At 34.5% G+C, this 27954-nt stretch overlaps 1 long non-coding RNA gene across 2 annotated transcripts; it reads right to left on the bottom strand.

Moving 5' to 3' along the window:
• Nucleotides 1-8481: 8481 nt before the first annotated feature.
• On the bottom strand, nucleotides 8482-26582 carry LOC136837344 (uncharacterized). 2 transcript variants are annotated; one of them, XR_010852657.1, is made up of 8 exons: nucleotides 26452-26582; nucleotides 25167-25252; nucleotides 22402-22489; nucleotides 19600-19687; nucleotides 16894-16981; nucleotides 14020-14105; nucleotides 11458-11545; nucleotides 8482-8919 (listed from the first exon to the last, which is right to left on the bottom strand). It is a non-coding gene; the product is annotated as an uncharacterized lncRNA (long non-coding RNA). The 2 variants fall into 2 exon arrangements; XR_010852658.1 differs by lacking the exon at nucleotides 14020-14105.
• Nucleotides 26583-27954: the final 1372 nt, after the last annotated feature.

Genomic DNA, 27954 nt, shown 5'->3' with positions numbered 1-27954 from the left:
ATTGCAATACACAGTAGATTTTTCATTAATAAGTGTGGCTAAAGGCACTGGGAAGAACCTAGAGAGAATGTTTAGCTGTAGTCTGACATACATCCTAATTAGAGCATTGTGTACGTGTTAAATACGACAATTATTCTCGAGATGTGAGAACATCCCTGTCTCGCAAGGCGACTTTGTGAGTTCATTCGCCAGGAATGTCCTCGCAGGTTTGTTTCTTTTGGGCGGAGTCCCAGGGTGTGAAGGGATTAGTTATCACACAAATGGTCATTCGAAGATCAACACCGAATATTATTAGACGTCTTCGGTGAAGACTCTGTGGTTCGAGGCCTGTCAATTAAGAATTGTGACCATTGCTGTTTTGAGGTTTTAGATTTCACAAACTGTAGATTGTTCTTTTCATTTAACAGATACCTCACCTAAATTTGACCATATTTACTTTGTGTGTACTTTATAAGTAACACGGGAGGAATTCATATACCCTTATTTTCATGCATTTGTTTGACAAGGGTTTTATTTGACTTCTTCAGACGTTTCGCTGAGAAAGAGGTTAAAGATGCACTCATTGGGAATATACTGGACTTTGACTTATTTTGACCTATCGTGGAGAAAAATTTTAAAAAGAACAATTAGTTGAATATGATGGACTTTAATATGTTTGATTGGTTGGTGAACGTTAATATTCCATTTGATTTCATCTCTTGTTTCTTGCAATCCAGTTATGTTAGATTTTTATCAAATAAATTAATTTGGTTAACGCTTGTTTCACTGTAGACCTGAGAGAGAGAGTGTGAATGCGTGTGTATATGTATGAATGTACATTATCAGTAGCCTTTTTGATGGGGTCACTATCAGGCTACCAGTAGCTGGGACTTCTCGACTTTTGAGCAAAAGGTAGGCAATGAAATTTCCTCTCGATTGTGTATCAGATATTTTGGTTGGCAGCGGAACTACACTTGGGTGTTATAGTGTTTAGGTAAATTCCGAAGAGGTAATTAAGATTGTTAGGAATTAACGTGTGCCTTTTTGATTGGTATACATGCATCTTTGCTGACTGAGGGAGTTTTTTGCAGACAAGATGACAGCACACTCTTATTAGTCATTTGCTTTGGGAACTTAGTGTCGTGAGTGTCGAGTGTTAGTGAGCTCAGTTGAAAGGTCGTGAATTGTGTTTATCATTCAGGTTAACTACTTGTCATGCTTGCCATTGTAGTAAGAAAGGGTTATGTGAGTGTTACTATGGGTTTTTTTATTGTTAGTTACTTGTAAGAGGGGCTAATTAAGGGAGAGTTTTATTGCTTTGTGGTTACGTCCGGAAGACGTTGGTTAAGTTTAGCTTTCATTAGCGAGCGGTGACGATCTTATGACGTCATGGAGTGCGTGATGCTGTTATCCCATTCTCTCTGAGAGCACGTTCTCTTTGTGGGTGGACTGAATTATTTCGAGTGTTCGGGAAAATTTCTGGTTGTCAATCGCAGCGGAGTTTGGAACTTTTTTTTTTTAATTGTCAGCATCTGTGGTTAGGGTTACTTCATTGTTTGTTGCGTTTAGAATTTTATTTAATGGTTTGCATTTGCATAAGTGTTGCGGGTTTGCTGAATTTTTAACTTATTTTTTAAAATAATTTTTTCTCCCTTTCTCTTTCTACCTTTGGGGAGTTGAGATCCGGTCAAGTACTTGGATCTTGGAGGTTTATCCGTCTGAATACTATGGCTGGGGCTAACGAAGATAAGGATAAAGTGACAATTTTGCATAAATTTACATCCGTAAACGCAGGAGTAAAACCATTTCCTGGGCTGGTTGATGGCGTTCTTCCAGTTCCTCGAGGGAGTATTGAAATTTTTATTCGCCAAGAAAATAACTGATGGGGTAGAAGCTTTCAATGAAGCAAAAGGCTTCCTTAGTTAAGATAAAGGGGATATTGGACGGCGTTGCCGGAGTCATCACTTCCTGCAAGCGTAGGACCTGGGACGATCTTAAGGATTTTTTGGAGCGTCTAAGGAACAGCTGGACGATCTTCGAGATCTCAGATCTCTTTTCAATTTTTAAAGTAAGTATATCTTAGTTTAACCAGACCACTCAGCTCTCCTAGGGCTGGCCTGAAGGATTAGATTTATTTTACGCTGGCTAAGAACCAACTGGTTACCTAGCAACGGGACCTACAGCTTATTGTGAATACAATTATGACAAGAGATCTATCAGATTCTCTAATTCTTCATTGGCCGGTTGGAGAGCCGAACGCTGGGCCAACAGCGTGCTAGCCGTGAGCTCTACGCACCCCTCCAAGGAAGAACTAAGGTCCATAAAGGCCTTGATACGCTGGTCACATTTAGTGCCAGATGTTTTGATGCTGCAAGGGATTTTTTGAAGAAGTTGTTCTAAATACATCGTTCAGATGATCACCAAAAGTATGCCCGGATTTCCCAAGGACAGTTTACGGGTAGCACAGCGCAGTGGTAGTTAAGGGTGGTTGCTGGGGTGGCGGGGAAGGACTTGTTGAAGGTCGTGAAAGTTACATAACAGAACATATTGTTAAATGAAAACGTGAATTATACCAATAATTACAAGAATAAAAAAGTAATTGGTTTCTTGATAATCTTTGCATGTCTGAATGCATGTATGTCGTAGTTCATCTTAGATTGCACGCAGTTTTTCGAATAAGCAATCAACTAGACTTGATGGAATATTAAATCACATTCGTTTTTCGTTTACTGGATTCCACTACTGCGCCCATATTGCGTGTCATAAATGAAAGCTTTTTTTCTTGGGGTTGGTGCCAAAATGGCTACCAATACTTGAGGCAATCGCCGAATTTACCCGCAGACTGTTTTTGTCAGTTACTACGTCTTTTGAATATACCTTTAAATCCCAAAATTTTGACAGATCACGAAACAAATAGGGATTAAGTTTTTCGTCATATGCATTTGTGGTGATACAGTTGATGTCTTTACGTGTGCTAGTGAGTATTTAAGATTCAGCAAATTCCCATACAAAGTCTGATCTGCAAACGAATATTAGCATGAATATACCTCTTCCAGATTTTAATACTATCTACAGAGACAATGCTACAGCATGACATCTTTTTTTATGATTTTTTTACTTTTGTCCTAAAAAAATTCTTTACAGTTAAAGCAATTTGAAGGTAACATGTAATAGTCGACAAAGTATTAAAACGTTAATTATGTACGGTATATAAAAATCAAATTAAAAGTATTTCTGATCTTAGAAAATTTCTTGTGTCGCTAACTGATAATCCGCAGATTAATTCAGAAACCAAGAATTGGCTATAAAACTTTGAAGAACGTTCTTAACAAAGGTGCGCATGGTTTGGAACTCAATTTTATCTGCAAAAACCCTGTCCAGTTCCTGAATATAACGCTTGTTCAGAGATCGAAGAAAGGGGTCATAGCCACATCGCAGTGTAATAAAACTTGCAATGACTGAACAATGACAACCATAAATTCGTACGCATAGTTAACTTTTAGGAGCACACACACAACACCCATATATATATGTATATATATATATATATATATATATATATAGTTAACTTTTATATATGTATATATATATATATATGCACACACACAATATGTATATATATATGTATATATATATGTATATATATATATATATATATATATATATATATATATATGTATATATATGTATGTTTATATATGTATATATATATATATGTATATATATATATCTAGGTATATATATATACCAGATATATATATATATATATATATATGTATATATATATATATATATATTATAATATATATATAAATATATATATATGTATATATATATATATATGTATATATATATATGTATAGAAGGATATGTAAAGCCTATTTATATATATGTACATTATATATATAGATATATTTATTAGAGCAACAGAACTTTATTCTCAAACTCTATATACTCATAGATATTATATGTATATATACGACAATATATATATATCATATATGTATATATATATAATATATATCTTCTATAATAACATCAGTATATATATATATATATATATATATATATAATATATATATATATATATATATAATATATATATATACATATATATAATATATATATATATTATATATATATATATATATACCCCCAAATTCATATAGCATATATATATATAATATATATATCAGCATAAAAAACAAAAGAAAGAACCTATCAGTTATATATACATATCTCGAATACGGGAAAGAAAAAAAAACAATAAAAAACCCATATATCTATAAAATGTATATATATATATATTTTATGTATACCTAACTTTAACTAAATATTGCATATAAATATATAATATATATATTATATAATTATATATATCTAGGTAACTTTTACCAGATACATATGTAATAACGTACAAAGCCTTTACAGTTCAGAATAAAAAACACCTGTCACACAACAAACCACACATCATAATCCTCTTCTATAATAACAAAACCAAGCCCATGAGAAAAATGAATACGAAACTTCAGCATAAAAACAAAAGAAAGAACCTATAAGTTAGAGAAACGGGAAAGAAAAAAACAAATAGAAAAAAAAGGAAGCCCATATATCTATAAACCCCTGTGGTATTTTACACCTAATTTTAACTAAATATTGCAGCACGCAAAAACAAAAACTGAACTCGGACAATTAAAGAGTATAACTCTACAGACCAAGAGTTAAAAAAAAAAAAAAAAAAAAACTAGACACCCTTTTAAAACTCATTAAAAAACAAAACAAGGAGAGGAAAAAAACGAGAAACAGTACATCACAGGAATTAACCCTTAAGATTCCCATTAACCTATCTTTTTAATTTTAGATATACGTGTCAACCGGGACACTCCCGTGCTTTCATCTTGAACCACAAACCTATTTCCCCCCCTTACTTCTACAACCCGAAAAGGACCCTCAAATTTAGGATCCAGCTTATAGTTCAATTGATTCCTAACATTTATTTTCACAAAAACCCTATCTCCCACAGCAACTTCAACTCTATCCGGCTTTGCATTGCTCCTTTCAGCCATATCTTGAGTTTTCATTTCAAGATTCTTAGCAAGACGCGCATATCTCTCTTTCACCGTATCATTCCCTGACGTAATAGGTAATAATAAATCAAACGCGTCCCGCACTAGGTAACCAAACAGTGCTTCGCTGGGAGACATTCCAATGGTGTCACTACCATAGAATTGATGCTATATGTTGCACCTGTGGAATATATCAATTCAAATTTATACCATTGCCCCCTACAGTCATCCTGAGAACTTCAGTTACCTTCTATTCCCCGTTCACATAGCCCATTAGTTTCTGGTCTTTAGGGAATAATAATGACTTTCCGAATGCCTGTTACATCTGCTTGACACTAACATCTTGTTCACACATTCTCTCCCATTATCGGTAATCAGCACCTGAGGAACCCCATAACGACAAATATATCCTCTAAAGAATGCGACTGCCACATCCTCCGTTTTTTATGCTTTAAAGGAAAAATCTCTACTAACCTAGTTAATTCGTCAACCACCACCAACAGGTGTCTTTGGCCATAACTAGATCAGAAATTGGATAGCAGGTCCATATGGACCCTAGAAAAAAGCCTGCTGGGAATAGGAAATGAACCCAATTTATAAGAAATAACCTGCTTGCTAAGTGACACTTGCAAGTGCCCTTGCATCAGATCAAGCGAAGAATAATCTTGCCCCCAATCTCAACAAATAAATCTGGCAAACACGCCACAGGGTAACGATCAGGGATGGTTTTCTCTTTCAAACTTCTAAAGTCCACACAAACTCGGGCTGAACCACCCTTCTTAGGCACTGCTAACAATGGGAAATTAAAAGGCGAGGAACTGGGCCTAACAATGCCTTCCTCCTCCCACTTTTTAACCTCTTGCTCTGCCTGTTCTCTAATCTTAAAAGGAATCCTGTATGAAGGGACAAACATAGGCTTAGTCTTGTCTTGTAAATGAACCTCTTTGTTTTTTGTTAACCCTAACTTATCCCCTTTAAGTGCGACTATGTCCGCAAACTCAGTCAGAACATCATCCACACCCTCAACATATTCTTTAAAATCACCATTGGCTTAAGGATCCCTAAAAACCTGCCTCCTAGCCTGTAAATCTGCTACTGAAAATCTACATAATTCCCCAACGATAGCAACTGAATTATCTCCATCGACCCAGCCAACAAAGTCGATTGTATAAGTACTCTTCTGATAATTGCGAACTGAATCGTTACAGTTTAGCAATTCCACCCAAGTATCCCCTGAACTCAATACATTGTTTATAGAACCTGTACACACTACCCCCTTCAGCTTTTCGCTAAGCTCATCCCCACACACCTGTCTGGATTTATGCACTCCTTTCACTCAAACTTTCACTACAGCAACCTTACCAGGACCAAGAACCACATCATCCGACAAAACCCCCTTACAGCACTTCATACCCACCGAAACATGTTCAGAATCCACCTGCAAATACTCTCGTACACCTGATCCTTTACCATCATCCACTTCACTCACATCCATCCCCTCGTAAGGCACAAAAACATCTGGTACTCCAACAGTTATACGGCATACCCCTGTATGAACAGGGATTCTGTGTTGCCGACACACTAGATGACCCAGTAACAAAGTATTCCCCAAAGCAGCCCCTCGTACAACCAAAAATGGTTCTGTAAAAGTTCTACCCCCAAGAGATAAATCCACATCTACATATCCCAAAGCCCGTAACCTATTTGCTTGAATATCACATACTCTCTTTAGCAGGTCTCAAAAGAACAATTAGAAAACATCGATCGGAACAACTAACAATATCAAATTAATAAAGGCGCCTGTATCTATAAAAATACTCACATTAACCCCATACACAAGCCCTTTTACCAATGGCTTCGCCTCTAAGGGTTCCTCCAGAAGTCCTATATCACAAGAAACCCTATCACGTTTTCCTTTACAACTGATCGATCTTCCGACAATGCTTGCTGATCACTAAGATCCCCTCGAAAAACCCCCTTGAGGAACTTTCTTACCTAAGCTACAAAATTCAGAAATGTAGGGCTAACCTTATACTGTTTAAGAGACGGACAAGACCACGAAAGGTGACCATACCTCTTACAACCACCACAATATTTAACACGGCAAAACTCTTAATGTGTCCTTGCACAATACAATTAACACAACGAACAGTGGAGCCCGAGAACTCAACCCAACCATCGATTTTTGACTTCCGAATTTCAACAAAACACTTCAAATTGCGGACAATCTCTGCGCCCTACACAAGCATAGGCTGCTGATCTAGGGAATCTCTGATCAATGTCCCTTCTAACCATTTTCGCAGCTTTCCTCCTCATAAGTAAACCCGCTATCTCACTCTCGGCTGAACACAATTACAAAATTTCCCAAATACTGTGGAAGGAAACCCCTTAAAGAAAAAACAAAAAAATTCTCCCCAAAAAAATTCCCACACAGGAAGAACCCCATAATTTTAATTCCCTTTAACAACTAATCTCCACAGAAATCAAAAGAAAGTACTAAGTAAACCCACAATTAAATCAAAACTCCATGTGGGGAAAAAACACAGGCTAAGCTTACAAAGCAGGTCTAGATGAACATCGAGTCTCAAGGGCAAACAAAAAATACACAGTTAAAGAAAACGGAAGTATACCCTCACAAAGAACACAGGACTTGGGCCAACGGAGAGAGAGAGAGAGAGAGAGAGAGAGAGAGAGAGAGAGAGAGAGAGAGAGAGAGAGAGAAAATCGTTCCCCATCCTTTAGTGCAATATCCCCCCCCCCCTTTTCCCCAAGACATTCAGAGACAAGGCCACCAACGAATTAAAACAATGCATTATGCAAAAATCCTGCATTTATCTCCTCACTTATCCGATACATACAAATCCAACGCTAACGCCTGTGTTTATAGGCATAAGCAATAACTCACGGAACAAATTCCACTATCGCTATTGAAAATTTGCTGCCTGCTTAACTTTTCTACAAACTAATATAACCCTTACGTATCAATTTGGACTCAATTCAACCCCGGAAGATAAAAATTTTCTTGGTATCTTATGTCAAAGTGAATTTTCACTTCGAACTATTATCGCTCGAGTCACCTTTACTAGTGTTCTCTGCCGAATGCTATCTCCAGATCATAAGGAATGATCTTAAATAATTATTCCTGTCGTCAGAGGTGTCAAAATACAATATCACTTTGCTGAATAGAAGTTTAAATCTGCATAGACTATTGCAAGTAAACACCAGAATTCGAGGTTAATATACTAGAATCCCTTCAGAATTAAAAACCATTATTTCAGTTCATTTCTCATATCAATTTCCCCATCTTACTTCTGTTAACCAACCAATCAGTAACTACCATTCCCTTGATTTCATAGGACAATCTTTGTCTTTCAAGGAGTATTAAAGTCTACCCCGTTACATGACATTTTGCGGTTAAAGAAATGGATAAAGGTTTTACAGACATATATTAAGATGGTCTTCATACATGTAAATACTATTACATATCAAAGTAGTCAGATTAAAAAAATGAATAGTAGGTAGAGCAGAGCATCTACTAAGTTCTAGTTGTCTGTGTAACCAAACTTAAAGAACTTCGAATCCTTACAGGGTATGCACAGCGTCTACAAGTTGAGAGATCTAGTTGTATGGGTAACCGAATTTAGAGCACTTCTAATCCTCACAGGATATGCACAGCGTCTACAAGTCGAGTTCTTGTTGTCTGGGAAACCGAACCTTCACAGGACATGCATAGCGTCTACAAGTTGAGTTCTTGTCTGGGTAACCAAATTCAGAGCGCTTCGAATCCTCACAGGATATTCAGTCTTAACGAAATGCTTTGCTTTCCATTAGTGTTAGTGTCGATGTTATGGTCTGCTGCAGCTACACCAAGAGCCTGTGCATAAGAAAAGTAGTTTGACTTTAGAATTTACTAAAAGTTTCCATGACATAACCTACCTTCAAAGTGAAAATAGCTTGTCCAGTTAGTCCCAGCAGCTATCCTAAGATTAATGTAATTAATACTATATCGTATGAGTAAACTTTCCCATCAACAGTCCCATGTATTAGTATTGTTACTTCAAACTGCCATCACTTGACATTAACAATCCCATATATTACTACCATTGTGTTCCTTCACTCTCTCAAAAAGAGAACAGGTTAGAGAGTGCTATCCTTTAAGATATATTTAATAGGGCACCAATCTTACACTGAAACAACCGCATCTAACTTAAGTGCTACATAACTATGAAAGGTGCCATGCAATGCAAACACTACTATCTGGCAACTTTCGTCCTTTAGTATACAGTCTTAAGGGAACTGAAGCTGCACAACCCAACGGAGCAAAAAATTAAGTTAGGGAATTCAGAATAAAGGGGTTTCTGAAGCAAGCTTCGACGCTGGAGGAAAGGTGGATGAAGGTAGGGGTCAATGAAAATATACAATGCAATCTGAACTATTTCCTAATAAAGCTTTGCTGGAAGAGTAAGAAAGGGGGAGGGTGGGGGTGTTGAGCGCATTGACAGAACAACGTTAGACTGCAAAAATTTGAATCACAATTTCCACTGTTAACCAGCCTATTAAAATACCTGACAAGTCCACGATGTCTGTCGAAAAAATTCTTTAACATACCTAGAGCTAGGCCTCTTAGAAAATCGTTAATATCCACCTGTCTAGTTCCTATTTACTTGTGGAAATGAAATTCTAAGTTATAAAAGTATGTCAGTTACCCTACCCTATTCTCAGCTCCACTAATACATTCAAACTTGCATCTCATGACCAAACAAAGGGCTCAAGTACTGTAATACCCTCAGCTATTAACTTGCACAGTCAAATGTCTCCCTAGGTCTGACTAACACTTTTTTACCCCAACCTATTCCCAGCATCCTTAAGAGAGAGACTTTAGCATTTATTACCTTTATCCTAACCCCTCCATCTATATAAAATTTGCACGTTCTTCACCCTATTCTAGCATATCCTATATTTCAAGTTCCATATCCAACTTACCATTAAGTCCTAGCTACATGAAAACTATCAACCTTGCAGTTCTAGTAAGGAAGTTGGTTGGTTTGAAATTCCTGTTGTGCATGGTGTCAAAGTCACCATGCTTGTTTTTGAATTTCCTGTTGTGCATGGTGAAAGTCACCATGCACAACATGCAAGTCCACCTTTGCTGGGGTGGCGATGCCACCTGCCAGGCAAAGGTGGACTTGGGAAGTGGCCAAAAAATAACTTAATTTAGAGGCAAAACTTCTAGAGGCAAAACTTTAAACTTTAGCAGTTGAAATAATTGCTCAAGAGCTTTTAAAACTTGTCAAATTCCAAAATAGAGAATTCAACTAAACTTTACAGTTTTAAACAAAATAGCTGAAATTACAAGGTCAAACCACATAAGGCTAAAGTTTAAAAAAGTTTAAATCCACTAACTTAAAAAAAAAAATATAGATTTGATAAAACAAAGTTTCTCAAAAATTACCTACTTTAGACGCAAAACCTACTTTAGACGCAAAACCTACTTTAGACGCAAAACCTACTTTAGACGCAAAACCTACTTTACCCAAACCTACTTTAGACGCAAAACCTATTTTCTATTCAGATTTTCAAAACCTACTGTTTGCAGCTGAAATAATTGAAATAATACTCAAGAGCTTTAAAATTGTCAGTTTTAAAACTTCAAAATATTTTTTGTTCATGAGACTTAACTAAACACAAAATAGCTAAACCTTTACAAGGTCAAACACATAAGGCAAAAGATTAAATAAAGTTTAAATCCACTAAAAAAAAAATACATTTACTCTCACAAGCTTTCAAAATTACCTTTAGATACAAAAACAAACTTTTACAGTTGAAATTTAAATAATACTCAAGAGCTTTAAAAATTGTCAGTGTTCAAAAACTTTGACAAAATTCCAAAATAGAGACTTCTAAACTTTAGTTTGCAAAAAAAAAAAAACCCTCCAATTACAAGATCAAACCACATAAGGCAAAAGTTTAAATAAATAAACGTAGTTTAAATCCACTACCTTAGAAAAAATTACCTTCCACACATTAAAAACCTCCACACACATTAAAAACCTCCACACACACATTAAAAACCTCCACACACACACATTAAAAACCTCCACACACACAAACTTTTGATGCTAAAGTATAACTAAACTAATATAAAAAAATTAAATCTTTAAAACAAAATGATCTGAAGCTGAAACAAATCCTAAAATTTCTTGAAAACTTCAAAGCTGGAAGAGTTAAATTTTAACCTTTGCAATTTAAAAAAACATCATTTTCAAAATTCTCAAAACTAAGGTTTTGAATAAAAAAAATAAACCAAATGCATTAAAACAAAGCCTAAACTAAAAATTGCTCTTAAAAAAAACTAAGCTAAAATATGGTTTGGGGGTTTGCTAAAGTCACTTAAAAAAAAAAATTTACGCACCCATTGATCCTGTTTAGTCATAAGGTATCGGTACATCCAAGACAATTCAATAACATTGTGGCACGCTTATTTAATGACACACCCTGACCTGAAATAAGAAAATATATATATTAAAACCAAATTTAGAGCACTTCTAATCCTCATAGGATATGCACAGCATCTACAAGTTTAGAGTTCTTGTTGTCTGGGTAACCGAATTCTGAGCTGCTATCGAATCCTGACAGGATATTCACTTGTCTTAACTGAAGCGTTTTCTTTCCATTAGTGTTAGTGTCGATGTTATGGTCTGCTGCAGCTCACCCAGAGCCTGTGCATAAGAAAAGTAGTTTGACTTTAGAATTTACTAAAAGTTTCCATGACATAACCTATCATCTTATAGTGAAAATAGCTTGTTCAGTTAGTCCCAGCAGCTATCCTAAGGTTATTATTATAGTTAATAATACTATAACGTATGAGTGGGTTTCCCATTAACAGTCCCATGTTTTAGTATTGTTACTTCAAACTGCCATCACTTAACATTAACAATCCCATATATTACTACCATTGTGTTCCTTCACTCTCTCAAAAAGAGAACAGGGTAGAGAGTGCAATCCTTTAAGATATATTTAACAGGGCACCAATCTTACACTGAAACAACCACATCTAACTTAATCCCGCTATATAGCTATGAAAGGTGCCATGCAATGCATACACTACTATCTGGCAACTTTTGTCCTTTAGTTGTACAGTATTAAGGAAACTGAAGCTGCACAACCCAACAGGGCGAAAAATTAAGTTAGGGAATTCAGATTAAAGGGGTTTCTGAAGCAAGTTTCGACGCTGGAGGAAAGGTGGAACATTTTCGGGGTCAATGAAAATATGCAATGCAATCTGAAATGTTTTAACATGAAAGCTCAAAGAATGAAGAGTAAGAAGGAGGGAGGGTTGGGGGTGTCGAGTGCATTGACAGAACAACCTTAGACTGCAAAAATTTTAATTATAATTTCCACTATTAACCAGCCTATTAAAATACCTGACAAGTCCACGACATCAGTGTCAAAAAATTCTTTAACATACTTAGACCTAGGCCTTTAAAATCGTTAAGATCCACACCGTCTAGTTCCTATGGAAATTGAATTCTAAGTTATAAAAGTATGTCAGAGTTACCACAGATCCTATTCTCAGCTCCAATAACACATTCAAACTTGCATCTCATGACCAAAAAAAAAGGGCTCAAGTACTGTAATACCCTCTGCTATTTATAATTTGCACTGTCAAATGTCTCCCTAGGTCTGACTATCCTTTTTTACCCCAATCTTTCCCAGCATCCTTCCAAAGAGAGACTTTTAGCATTTATTACCTTTATCCTAACCCCTCCATCTATATAAAATTTGCACGTTCTTCACCCTATTGTAGCATATCCTATATTTCAAGTTCCACATCTAACTTCCCATTAAGTCCTAGCTACATGAAAACTGTCAACCTTGCAGTTCTACTAAGGAAGTTGGTTGGTTTGAAATTCCTGTTGTGCATGGTGACAGTCACCATGCTTGTTTTTGAACTTCCTGTTGTGCATGGTGAAAGTCACCATGCCAACAGCATCTGGTGTTCCCACCTTTGCCCAAGTGGCGATGCCACCTGCCAGGCAAAGGTGGACTTGGGAAATGGCGTAAAAAATAACTTAATTTAGAGGCAAAACTTTAAACTTTAGTAGCTGAAATAATTGCTCAAGAGCTTTTAAAACTTGTCAAATTCCAAAATAGAGACTTCAACTAAACTTTACAGTTTTAAACAAAATAGCTGAAATTACAAGGTCAAACCACATAAGGCAAAAGTTTTAAAAAGTTTAAATCCACTAACTTAAAAACTAGATTTACGTTACAAACTCAAAAATTACCTACTTTAGATGCAAAACCTACTTTAGACGCAAAAACCTACTTTAGACGCAAAACCTAATTTTGCAGCTGAAATAATTACTCAAGAACTTTAAAAATTGTCAGTTCAAAAACTTGAAAATAACAAAAGAGACTTAACTGAACTTAACAGTTTAAAAAAACAAAACTAAAATTAAAAGGTCAAACCACATAAGGCAAAAGTTAAAACTAGTTTAAATCCACTACCTTAGAAAAAATTACCTTTCACACATTAAAAACCTCCACACACATTAAAAACATTCCACACATTAAAAACCTCCACACGGGTCTAAAAACCTCCACACACATTAAAAACCTCCACACACATTAAAAACCTCCACACACATTAAAAACGTTATCCACACACACAAACTTTTGATGCTAAAATATAACTAAACTAATAAGAAAAAATTAAATACTTTAAAACAAAATTATCTGAAGCTGAAACAAATCCTAAAATTTCTTGAAAAGTTCAAATCTGAAGAGTTAAATTTTAACCTTTGCAATTTAAAAAAATTATCAAAATAATCAAAACTAAGGTTTTGAATCTGTCAAAAAATAATCCAAATGCATTAAAACAAAGCCTAAACTAAAAATTGCTCTTAAAAAAAAAAAAAACTAAAAAATGGTTTGGGGGTTTGCTAAAGTCACTTAAAAAAAATTTTCTCACCCATTGATCCTGTTTAGTCATAAGGTATCGGTACATCCAAGACAATTCAATAACATTGTAATTATTATTTAATGACACACCCTGACCTGAAATAAGAAAATATATATATTAAAACCAAATTTAGAGCACTTCTAATCCTCATAGGATATGCACAGCATCTACAAGTTGAGTTCTTGTTGTCTGGGTAACCGAATTCAGAGCGAACTTTTAAATCCTCAGTCAGGATATTCAGCCTTAATAAAAAGCGTTGCATTTCCATTAGTATTAGTGTTCGATGTTATGGTCTGCTGCAGCTACACCAAGAGCCTGTGCATAAGAAAAGTGAAAAGTTTTAAACAGATTTTGAATTTACTAAGTTTCAATGACATAACCTGTCCTCTTATAGTGAAAATAGCTTGTTCAGTTAGTCCCAGCAGCTATACTAATATTATTATAGTTAATACTATAACATATGAGTAAACTTTCCCATTAACAGTCCCATGTATTAGTATTGTTACTTCAAACTGCCATCACTTAACATTACCAATCCCATATATTACTACCATTGTTCCTTCACTCTCTCAAAAAGAGAACAGGTTAGAGAGTGCTATCCTTTAAGATATATTTAATAGGGCACCAATCTTACACTGAAAAAACCGTATCTAACTTAAGCGCTACATAACTATGAAAGGTGCCATGCAATGCATACACTACTATCTGGCAACTTTCGTCATTTAGTGTACAGTATTAAGGAAATTGAAGCTGCACAACCCAACAGGGCAAAAAATTAAGTTAGGGAATTCAGATTAAAGGGGTTTCTGAAGCAAGCTTCGACGCTGGAGGAAAGGTGGGTGAAAGTCTGAGGGTCAATGAAAATATGCAATGCAATCTGAACTTTAACATGAAGCTTTGCTTGAAGAGTAAGAAGGGGGAGGTTGGGGTGTTGAGTGCATTGACAGAACAACCCTAGACTTCAAAAATTTGAATTACAATTTCCACTATTAACCAGCCTACTAAAATACCTGACAAGTCCACAATGTCAGTGTCAAAAAAATTCTTTAACATACCTAGACCTAGGCCTCTTAGAAAATCGTTAAGATCCACCCGTCTAGTTCCTATGGAAATTAAATTCTATTTTATATGTCAAGAGTTACCCTACCCTATTCTCAGCTCCAATAACATTCAAACTTGCATCTCATGACCAAACAAAGGCCTGAAGTACTGTAATACCCTCAGCTATTTATAATTTGCACTGTCAAATGTCTCCCTAGGTTATCTATCGCATTTTTTACCCCAATCTATTCCCAGCATCCTTAAGAGATAGACTTTAGCATTTATTACCTTTATCCTAACCCCTCCATCTATATAAAATTTGCACGTTCTTCACCCTATTCTAGCATATCCTATATTTCAAGTTCCATATCTAACTTCCCATTAAGTTCTAGCTACATGAAAACTATCAACCTTGCAGTTCTACTAAGGAAGTTGGTTGGTTTGAAATTCCTGTTGTGCATGGTGACAAAGTCACCATGCTTGTTTTGAACTTCATGTTGTGCATGGTGAAAGTCACCATGCACCCATCAGACAATCCACCTTTGCCACCGATGGCGATGCCTCCTGCCAGGCAAATGTGGACTTGGGAAATCCAAAAAAAACTTAATTTAGGGGCAAAACTTCTAGAGGCAAAACTTTAAACATTTTAATTAGTTGAAATAATTGCTCAAGAGCTTTTAAAACTTATAAAATTCTAAAATAGAGACTTCAACTAAACTTTACAGTTTTAAACAAAATAGCTGAAATTACAAGGTCAAACCACATAAGGCAAAAGTTTAAAAAAGTTTAAATCACTAACTTAAAAAAAAAAATACTAGATTTACTTTGCAAACAACAAAAATTACCTAAAGTAGACGCAAAACCTAAAGTAGACGCAAAACCTAAAGTAGACAAAACCTAAAGTAGACGCAAAACCTAAAGTAGACGCAAAACCTAAAGTAGACGCAAAACCTAAAGTAGACGCAAAACCTAAAGTAGACGCAAAACCTACTTTTGCAGCTGAAATAATTACTCAAGAGCTTTAAAAATCGTCAGTTCAAAATCTTTAAAATAACAAAAGAGACTTAACTAAACTTAAGTTTAAAAAACAAAATAGCTAGAATTACAAGGTCAAACCACATAAGGCAAAGAAAGTTTAAATCCACCAACTTAAAAAAAAATACTACATTTACTCTACAAGCTTTCAAAAATTACCTTTAGACGCAAAACTTAAACTTTAGCAGTTGAAATAATTGAAATAATACTCAAGAGCTTTAAAATTGTCAGTGTTCAAAAACTTCAAAATTCCAAAGAGAGACTTCTAAACTTTACAATTCTATAAAAAAAAAAATGAAATTACAAGATCAAACCACAAGACAAAAGTTTAAATAAACTAGTTTAAATCCACTACCTTAGAAAAAATTACCCTCCACACACATTAAAAACCTCCACACACATTAAAAACCTCCACACACATTAAAAACCTCCACACACATTAAAAACCTCCACACACATTAAAAACCTCCACACACATTAAAAACCTCCACACACATTAAACTTTTGATGCTAAAATATAACTAAACTAATAAAAAATAAAAATTAAATGCTTTAAAACAAAATTATCTGAAGCTGAAACAAATCCTAAAATTTCTTGAAAAGTTCAAATCTGGAAGAGTTAAATTTTAACCTTTGCAATTTAAAAAATAAAATTTTCAAAATAATCAAAACTAAGGTTTTGAATCTGAAAAAATAAACCAAATGCATTAAAACAAAGCCTAAACTAAAAATTGCTCTTAAAAAAAAAAAAAGCTAAAAAATGGTTTGGGGGTTTGCTAAAGTCACTTAAAAAAAAAATTTACTCACCCATTGATCCTGTTTAGTCATAAGGTATCGGTACATCCAAGACAATTCAATAACATTGTGGCACGCTTATTTAATGACAAACCCTGACCTGAAATAAGAAAATATATATATTAAAACCAAATTTAGAGCACTTCTAATCCTCATTGGATATGCACAGCGTCTACAAATTGAGTTCTTGTTGTCTGGGTAACCGAATTCAGAGCGCTTCGAATCCTCAAAGGATATTCAGCCTTAACGAAGAGCGTTGCTTTCCATTAGTATTAGTGTCGATGTTATGGTCTGCTGCAGCTACACCAAGAGCCTGTGCATAAGAAAAGTAGTTTGACTTTAGAATTTACTAAAAGTTTCCATGACATAACCTATCATCTTATCGTGAAAATAGCTTGTTCAGTTAGTCCCAGCAGCTATCCTAAGGTTATTATTATAGTTAATAATACTATAACGTATGAGTAAACTTTCCCATTAACAGTCCCATGTTTTAGTATTGTTACTTCAAACTGCCATCACTTAACATTAACAATCCCATATATTACTACCATTGTGTTCCTTCACTCTCTCAAAAAGAGAACAGGGTAGAGAGTGCTATCCTTTAAGATATATTTAATAGGGCACCAATCTTACACTGAAACAACCACATCTAACTTAAGCGCTATATAGCTATGAAAGGTGCCATGCAATGCATACACTACTATCTGGCAACTTTTGTCCTTTAGTGTACAGTATTAAGGAAACTGAAGCTGCACAACCCAACAGGGCGAAAAATTAAGTTAGGGAATTCAGATTAAAGGGGTTTCTGAAGCAAGCTTCGACGCTGGAGGAAAGGTGGATGAAGGTAGGGGTCAATGAAAATATGCAATGCAATCTGAACTTTAACATGAAAGCTTTGCTTGAAGAGTAAGAAGGGGGAGGGTGGGGGTGTTGAGTGCATTGACAGAACAACCTTAGACTGCAAAATTTGAATTACAATTTCCACTATTAACCAGCCTATTAAAATACCTGACAAGTCCACGACATCAGTGTCAAAAAAATTCTTTAACATACCTAGACCTAGGCCTTTTAGAAAATCGTTAAGATCCACCCGTCTAGTTCCTATGGAAATTGAATTCTAAGTTATAAAAGTATGTCAGAGTTACCCTACCCTATTCTCAGCTCCAATAACACATTCAAACTTGCATCTCATGACCAAAAAAAAGGGCTCAAGTACTGTAATACCCTCTGCTATTTATAATTTGCACTGTCAAATGTCTCCCTAGGTCTGACTATCGCGTTTTTTACCCCAATCTATTCCCAGCATCCTTAAGAGAGACTTTAGCATTTATTACCTTTATCCTAACCCCTCCATCTATATAAAATTTGCACATTCTTCACCCTATTCTAGCATATCCTATATTTCAAGTTCCACATCTAACTTCCCATTAAGTCCTAGCTACATGAAAACTATCAACCTTGCAGTTCTACTAAGGAAGTTGGTTGGTTTGAAATTCCTGTTGTGCATGGTGACAAAGTCACCATGCTTGTTTTTGAACTTCCTGTTGTGCATGGTGAAAGTCACCATGCACAGCATGCAAGTCCACCTTTGCCCGGGTGGCGATGCCTCCTGCCAGGCAAAGGTGGACTTGGGAAGTGGCCAAAAAATAACTTCATTTAGGGGCAAAACTTTAAACTTTAGCAGTTGAAATAATTGCTCAAGAGCTTTTAAAACTTGTCAAATTCCAAAATAGAGACTTCAACTAAACTTTACAGTTTTAAACAAAATAGCTGAAATTACAAGGTCAAACCACATAAGGCAAAAGCTTAAAAAAGTTTAAATCACTAACTTAAAAAAAAATACTAGATTTACTTTGCAAACTCTCAAAAATTACCTACTTCAGACGCAAAACCCAAAGTAGACGCAAAACCCAAAGTAGACGCAAAACCTAATTTTGCAGCTGAAATAATTAGTCAAGAGCTTTAAAAATTGTCAGTTCAAAAACTTGAAAATAACAAGAGACTTAACTAAACTTAACAGTTTAAAAAAAACAAAATAGCTAAAATTACAAGGTCAAACCACATAACGCAAAGATTAAATAAGTTTAAATCCACTAACTTAAAAAAAAAAATACTACATTTACTCTACAAGCTTTCAAAAATTACCTTTAGACGCAAAACTTAAACTTTTGCAGCTGAAATAATTGAAATAATACTCAAGAGCTTTAAAAATTGTCAGTGTTCAAAAACTTCAAAATTCCAAAATAGAGACTTCTAAACTTTACAATTCTATAAAAAAAAAACTGAAATTACAAGATCAAACCACAAGACAAAAGTTCAAATAAACTAGTTTAAATCCACTACCTTAGAAAAAATTACCCTCCACACACATTAAAAACCTCCACAAACATTAAAAACCTCCACACCCATTAAACTTTTGATGCTAAAATATAACTAAACTAATAAAAAATAAAAATTAAATACTTTAAAACAAAATGATCTGAAGCTGAAACAAATCCTAAAATTTCTTGAAAAGTTCAAATCTGGAAGAGTTAAATTTTAACCTTTGCAATTTAAAAAATAAAATTTTCAAAATAATCAAAACTAAGGTTTTGAATCTGAAAAAATAAACCAAATGCATTAAAACAAAGCCTAAACTAAAAATTGCTCTTAAAAAAAAAATAGCTAAAAAATGGTTTGGGGGTTTGCTAAAGTCACTTAAAAAAAAAATTTACTCACCCATTGATCCTGTTTAGTCATAAGGTATCGGTACATCCAAGACAATTCAATAACATTGTGGCACGTTTATTTAATGACACACCCTGACCTGAAATAAGAAAATATATATATTAAAACCAAATTTAGAGCACTTCTAATCCTCATTGGATATGCACAGCGTCTACAAATTGAGTTCTTGTTGTCTGGGTAACCGAATTCAGAGCGCTTCGAATCCTCACAGGATATTCAGCCTTAACGAAGAGCGTTGCTTTCCATTAGTATTAGTGTCGATGTTATGGTCTGCTGCAGCTACACCAAGAGCCTGTGCATAAGAAAAGTAGTTTGACTTTAGAATTTACTAAAAGTTTCCATGACATAACCTATCATCTTATAGTGAAAATAGCTTGTTCAGTTAGTCCCAGCAGCTATCCTAAGGTTATTATTATAGTTAATAATACTATAACGTATGAGTAAACTTTCCCATTAACAGTACCATGTTTTAGTATTGTTACTTCAAACTGCCATCACTTAACATTAACAATCCCATATATTACTACCATTGTGTTCCTTCAAACTCTCAAAAAGAGAACAGGTTAAAGAGTGCTATCCTTTAAGATATATTTAATAGGGCACCAATCTTACACTGAAACAACCGCATCTAACTTAAGCGCTACATAACTATGAAAGGTGCCATGCAATGCATACACTACTATCTGGCAACTTTCGTCATTTAGTGTACAGTATTAAGGAAATTGAAGCTGCACAACCCAGTAGGGCGAAAAATTAAGTTAGGGAATTCAGATTAAAGGAGTTTCTGAAGCAAGCTTCGACGCTGGAGGAAAGGTGGATGAAGGCAGGGGTCAATGAAAATATGCAATGCAATCTGAACTTTAACATGAAAGCTTTGCTTGAAGAGTAAGAAGGGGAGAGGGTGGGGGTGTTCAGTGCATTGACAGAACAACCCTAGACTTCAAAAATTTGAATTACAATTTCCACTATTAACCAGCCTACTAAAATACCTGACAAGTCCACAACGTCAGTGTCAAAAAAATTCTTTAACATACCTAGACCTAGGCCTCTTAGAAAATCGTTAAGATCCACCCGTCTAGTTCCTTTGGAAATTGAATTCTAAGTTATAAAAGTATGTCAAGAGTTACCCTACCCTATTCTCAGCTCCAATAACATTCAAACTTGCATCTCATGACCAAACAAAGGGCTCAAGTACTGTAATACCCTCTGCTATTTATAATTTGCACTGTCAAATGTCTCCCTAGGTTATCTATCGCATTTTTTACCCCAATCTATTCCCAGCATCCTTAAGAGATAGACTTTAGCATTTATTACCTTTATCCTAACCCCTCCATCTATATAAAATTTGCACGTTCTTCACCCTATTGTAGCATATCCTATATTTCAAGTTCCATATCTAACTTCCCATTAAGTCCTAGCTACATGAAAACTATCAACCTTGCAGTTCTACTAAGGAAGTTGGTTGGTTTGAAATTCCTGTTGTGCATGGTGACAAAGTCACCATGCTTGTTTTTGAACTTCCTGTTGTGCATGGTGAAAGTCACCATGCACAACATGCAAGTCCACCTTTGCCCGGGTGGCGATGCCTCCTGCCAGGCAAATGTGGACTTGGGAAGTGGCCAAAAAATAACTTAATTTAGGAGAAAACTTCTAGAGGCAAAACTTTAAACTTTAGCAGTTGAAATAATTGCTCAAGAGCTTTTAAAACTTATCAAATTCCAAAATAGAGACTTCAACTAAACTTTACAGTTTTAAACAAAATAGCTGAAATTACAAGGTCAAACCACATAAGGCAAAAGTTAAAAAGTTTAAATCACTAACTTAAAAAAAAAAGTACTAGATTTACATTGCAAACTCCAAAAATTACCTAAAGTAGACAAAACCTAAAGTAGACGCAAAACCTAAAGTAGACGCAAAACCTAAAGTAGACGCAAAACCTAAAGTAGACGCAAAACCTACTTTTGCAGCTGAAATAATTACTCAAGAGCTTTTAAAACTTATCAAATTCCAAAATAGAGACTTCAACTAAACTTTACAGTTTTAAACAAAATAGCTGAAATTACAAAGTCAAACCACATAAGGCAAAGAAAGTTTAAATCCACTAACTTAAAAAAAAAATACTACATTTACTCTACAAGCTTTCAAAAATTACCTTTAGACGCAAAACAAACTTTTGCAGCTGAAATAATTGAAATAATACTCAAGAGCTTTAAAAATTGTCAGTGTTCAAAAACTTCAAAATTCCAAAATAGAAACTTCTAAACTTAAAAAAAAAAAAAAAAACTGAAATTACAAGATCAAACCACATAAGGCAAAAGTTTAAACTAGTTTAAATCCACTACCTTAGAAAAAATTACCTTCCATACGCATTAAAAACCTCCACACGCATTAAAAACCTCCACACGCATTAAAAACCTCCACACGCATTAAAAACCTCCACACGCATTAAAAACCTCCACACGCATTAAAAACCTCCACACGCATTAAACTTTTGATGCTAAAATATAACTAAACTAATAAGAAAAATTAAATACTTTAAAAAAAATTATCTGAAGCTGAAACAAATCCTAAAATTTCTTGAAAAGTTCAAATCTGGAAGAGTTAAATTTTAACCTTTGCAATTTAAAAAAAATTATCAAAATAATCAAAACTAAGGTTTTGAATCTGAAAAAATAATCCAAATGCATTAAAACAAAGCCTAAACTAAAAATTGCTCTTAAAAAAAAAAAAGCTAAAAAATGGTTTGGGGGTTTGCTAAAGTCACTTAAAAAAAAAAAAAAAAATTTTTCTCACCCATTGATCCTGTTTAGTCATAAGGTATCGGTACATCCAAGACAATTCAATAACATTGTGGCACGCTTATTTAATGACACACCCTGACCTGAAATAAGAAAATATATATATTAAAAACAAATTTAGAGCACTTCTAATCCTCATAGGATATGCACAGCGTCTACAAGTTGAGTTCTTGTTGTCTGGGTAACCGAATTCAGAGCGCTTCGAATCCTCACAGGATATTCAGCCTTAACGAAAAGCGTTTCTTTCCATTAGTATTAGTGTCGATGTTATGGTCTGCTGCAGCTACATCAAGAGCCTGTGCATAAGAAAAGTAGTTTGACTTTTGAATTTACTAAAAGTTTCCATGACATAACCTATCCTCTTATTGTGAAAATAGCTTGTTCAGTTAGTCCCAGCAGCTATACTAAGGTTATTATTATAGTTAATACTATAACGTATGAGTAAACTTTCCCATTAACAATCCCATATATTACTACCATTGTTCCTTCACTCTCTCAAAAAGAGAACAGGTTAGAGAGTGCTATCCTTTAAGATATATTTAATAGGGCACCAATCTTACACTGAAACAACCGCATCTACCTTAAGCGCCACATAACTATGAAAGGTGCCATGCAATGCATACACTACTATCTGGCAACTTTCGTCCTTTAGTGTACAGTCTTAAGGAAATTAAGTGCACAACCCAACAGGGCGAAAAATTAAGTTAGGGAATTCAGATTAAACTGGTTTCTGAAGCAAGCTTCGACGCTGGAGGAAAGGTGGATGAAGGTAGGGGTCAATGAAAATAAGCAACGCAATCTGAACTTTAACATGAAAGCTTTGCTTGAAGAGTAAGAAGGGGGAGAGGGTGGGGGTGTTGAGTGCATTGACAGAACCTTAGACTGCAAAAATTTGAATTACAATTTCCACTATTAACCAGCCTACTCAAATACCTGACAAGTCCACGACGTCAGTGTCAAAAAAATTCTTTAACATACCTAGACCTAGGCCTCTTAGAAAATCGTTAAGATCAACCCGTCTAGTTCCTATGGAAATTGAATTCTAAGTTATAAAAGTATGTCAGTTACACCCTACCCTATTCTCAGCTCCAATAACACATTGAAACTAGCATCTCATGACCAAACAAAGGGCTCAAGTACTGTAATACCCTCTGCTATTAACTTGCACTGTCAAATGTCTCCCTAGGTCTGACTATCGTGTTTACCCCAATCTATTCCTAGCATCCTTAAGAGATAGACTTTAGCATTTATTACCTTTATCCTAACCCCTCCATATATATAAAATTTGCAAGTTCTTCACCCTATTCTAGCATATCCTATATTTCAAGTTCCACATCTAACTTCCCATTAGGTCCTAGCTACATGAAAACTATCAACCTAGCAGTTCTACTAACGGAAGTTGGTTGGTTTGAAATTCCTGTTGTGCATGGTGACAAAGTCACCATGCTTGTTTTTGAACTTCCTGTTGTGCATGGTGAAAGTCACCATGCACAACATGCAAGTCCACCTTTGCCGAGGTGGCGATGCCACCTGCCAGGCAAAGGTGGACTTGGGAAGTGGCCAATAAATAACTTAATTTAGAGGCAAAACTTTAAACTTTAGCAGCTGAAATAATTGCTCAAGAGCTTTTAAAACTTGTCAAATTCCAAAATAGAGACTTCAACTAAACTTTACAGTTTTAAACAAAATAGCTGAAATTACAAAGTCAAACCACATAAGGCAAAAGTTTAAAAAAGTTTAAATCCACTAACTTAAAAAAAAAAAAACTAGATTTACTTTAGACGCAAAACTTACTTTTACACGCAAAACTTACTTTTACACGCAAAACTTACTTTTACACGCAAAACTTACTTTTACACGCAAAACTTACTTTTACACGCAAGCTGAAATAATTACTCAAGAGCTTTAAAAATTGCATTGTTCAAAAACTTCAAAACAACAAAATAGAGACTTCTAAACTTTGCAATTCTAAAAATTGCAATTCTAAAAAAAAAAAAAGCTGAAATTACAAGATCAAACCACATAAGGCAAAAGATTAGTTTAAATCCACTAACTTAAAAAAAAAATACTAGATTTACTGTGCAAGCTTTCAAAAATTAGCTTTAGACGCAAAACTTACTTTAGACGCAAAACTTACTTTTGCAGCTGAAATAATTACTCAAGAGCTTTAAAAATTGTCAGTGTTCAAAAACTTCAAAATTCCAAAATAGAGACTTCTAAACTTTACAATTCTAAAAAAAAAAAAAACTGAAATTACAAGATCAAACCACATAAGGCAAAAGTTTAAATAAATAAACTAGTTTAAATCCACTTAGAAAAAATTACCCTCCACACACATTAAAAACCTCCACACACATTAAAAACCTCCACACACATTAAAAACCTCCACACACATTAAAAACCTCCACACACATTAAAAACCTCCACACACATTAAAAACCTCCACACACATTAAACTTTTGATGCTAAAATATAACTAAACTAATATAAAAAAAATTAAGTACTTTAAAACAAAATGATCTGAAGCTGAAACAAATCGTAAAATTTCTTGAAAAGTTCAAAGCTGGAAGAGTTAAATTTTAACCTTTGCAATTTAAAAAATAACATTTTCAAAATTCTCAAAACTAAGGTTTTGAATAAAAAAATAAACCAAATGCATTAAAACAAAGCCTAAACTAAAAATTGCTCTTAAAAAAAACTAAGCAAAAAAATGGTTTGCGGGTTTGCTAAAGTCACTTAAAATAAAAAAAATTTACTCACCCATTGATCCTGTTTAGTCGTAAGGTATCGGTACATCCAAGACAATTCAATAACATTGTGGCACGCTTATTTAATGACACCCTGACCTGAAATAAGAAAATATATATATTAAAACCAAAATGTTCTGCCAAGTGAAAATAATCAAAGGCTGACTGTTTGTTGCAATCAGCTGGGCCATTTGATAAGTTTTAAAATACTAAGACAAGGAGCAGCAAGCAAGGCTTTATAAATACTGATTGAAAAGAATCAAAGGCTGACTATTTGTTGCAATCAGCTGGGCCATTTGATAAGTTTTAAAATACTAAGACAAGGAGCAGCAAGCAAGGCTTTATAAATACTGATAAGCGTTATTACTAGTTTATTGCCACTTAAGCCTACAATAGTTAAGTTGAAATAAACTTAAATTACCCCATATTAGGAAGGCTATGTTAGACGAGTTAAGCCTCTCTGATCAAGAAACCTAAAACCTATTGCATCGTAAGACAAGCCTACAATAGTTAAGTTGAAATCAACTTAAAATACCCCATATTAGGAAGGCTATGGTAGACGAGTTAAGCGTCTCTGATCAAGAAACTTAAAACGTATTGCATCGTAAGACTTGCTCTATTGCAGTATAAAGTTAAAATGAAAATTTTCTAGCACTGCATAAGTTTGCTAGTATAAAACCAAAGTGCGTAGAATTGCCACTCAAAGCAATCTAGTTCAGATTAGTAATACGCTTGAAACTAAGTCTTAAATACCATGTTGAAAGGCAATGTACAATACCCAACAAACATTTTGAACAGTTGTAGGAATTTACAACAAAAACTAAAATACCAATATTAGAAGACAAACCCCGCAAAAGGAAAACTTTCATACAACATCTGTAGGTCATAGCTCACGTACCACAACCTAAATATTTAAGAAATATAAACCGCAAAACTGACAATAGTAGCCACTCGCCTATCCAACAAACCTTGAAGCACGCCTTCACGCCTAAAATCTCGCAAAGTCTATTCACAATACGATATATCTGAGAAACTGCTCAAGCTTCTCTTAGACCTCAAATGAATATTTTAAACAGGAGACATGCAAGTGAAGCAAACAGGCGATTTGAACCTAGAACAAATTGTAAGTCAGGCTAGAGAGCATTTGTACACTGCGCACCAAGACACTACAACAAAATACCGCCAGAAGTGAAGAACATACAAGAAAGCAAATTTTAAAAAAAGAACTGCTCTCCTATTCTGCAAGAGCTACGATACTGACGAGAAAACACTGAAACAATTATTAAACATAACCTTACTTTGAAAACGCACAAAAGGCCCGTCAGAGAGGGGTATCATCCATATGGAGAACTGTACACGACACCAAACAAAATGAAACCAACGATCTTCAAGTACAGCAGGTCCGAGATCCCAAACACAAATGAACGAGAAACTTGAGAGAGTCGAGTTAGTGTCAACGAAACCTGTCTTACCAAGCTGGAGACTCAACAACACTGGAACGAGCTGTTCTTGAGGATAACAGCCAACGACCGCTGCAACTGCCTGTTTGTGGGACGTTACTTTATCGCCCTTTCGCCACCGAAGAAGTTTAAGGCGATGATCAGAAAATCGACAGAAATTATTATTATTATTATTATTATTATTATTATTATTATTATTATTATTATTATTATTATTATTGAGTTGCCATGCACTTCCTTTTTAGCGAACTACCCCAATTATGTATCAGTAGCTCATCTGAAAAAAAAATTATTATTATTATTATTATTATTATTATTATTATTATTATTATTATTATTATTATTATTATAGTTTTGCTGTTGTTTTCAGCAGTGCTTGGGCATATGATTTCATGAATATTACTTTTTACTAGTGTACTTAATATAGTATACTGTATTGTGTTCATCTTATCGTTCATCGTATATGGCCCGGAGCTGAAACAAAGGATATTATTGTCATTATATTATTAGCTAATGCAACATGGCGTACAATGACATGGTCATAGACAAAAATAGTATAGAATACTTTTGTTAAGGTGATTCAACGGTGAGCTTATCAACTTGCACCGATGAATGCAAGGTAATTTTTATAATTAAATTTATTATTACTAATAATAAAGGTGCGCAGGTTCGTAATCTGCTACGGTAAAAGGCCACCTTCAGCGATTTGCCAAATGGTTTCAAGGGGATATATTTAATATATTTAATATATCCCAAAATTTTGGGGAAATTGAGAAAGTAGAAAGACAAAGTGGCATTAAATAAATAATTTATATCTGTCATAAGTGATATAATTAGCGGCTAATTCGAACAGTGGTCAATGAAATGACTTAAACCAGATCGTATTGTTCGATCATCGCCTGATATTCGAATCCTGTTTCGATAGTATTAGGTGGAGCTATGAAAACTATTATCATCAGGATTATACACACACACACACACACACACACACACACACATATATATATATATATATATATATATATATATATATATATATATATATATATATATATATGTGTGTGTGATGTGTGTGTGTGTGTATGTGTGTAATGTGTGTGTGTGTGTGTGGTGGAGTAGGTGAGCTCTGAAAAATATGATCATGTGGATTACATATATATATATATATATGTATATATATACAGATAGACAGACAGATAGATATATAGATAGATATTAAGCCACCAATATACTTTAATATCCAGTTCACTACGCCTCGGGAATAACAACTTACATCCAAGAGGAATTATGATGAATAAATGTTTCGTCACCAGTCCTCATGAGAGGTATAACTTGACATCG

The sequence above is a fragment of the Macrobrachium rosenbergii genome, chromosome 59 (genome assembly GCF_040412425.1).
Source record: "Macrobrachium rosenbergii isolate ZJJX-2024 chromosome 59, ASM4041242v1, whole genome shotgun sequence".
NCBI classification, from domain to species: domain Eukaryota; kingdom Metazoa; phylum Arthropoda; class Malacostraca; order Decapoda; family Palaemonidae; genus Macrobrachium; species Macrobrachium rosenbergii.
This window is presented reverse-complemented; position numbering and strand designations above follow the sequence as displayed.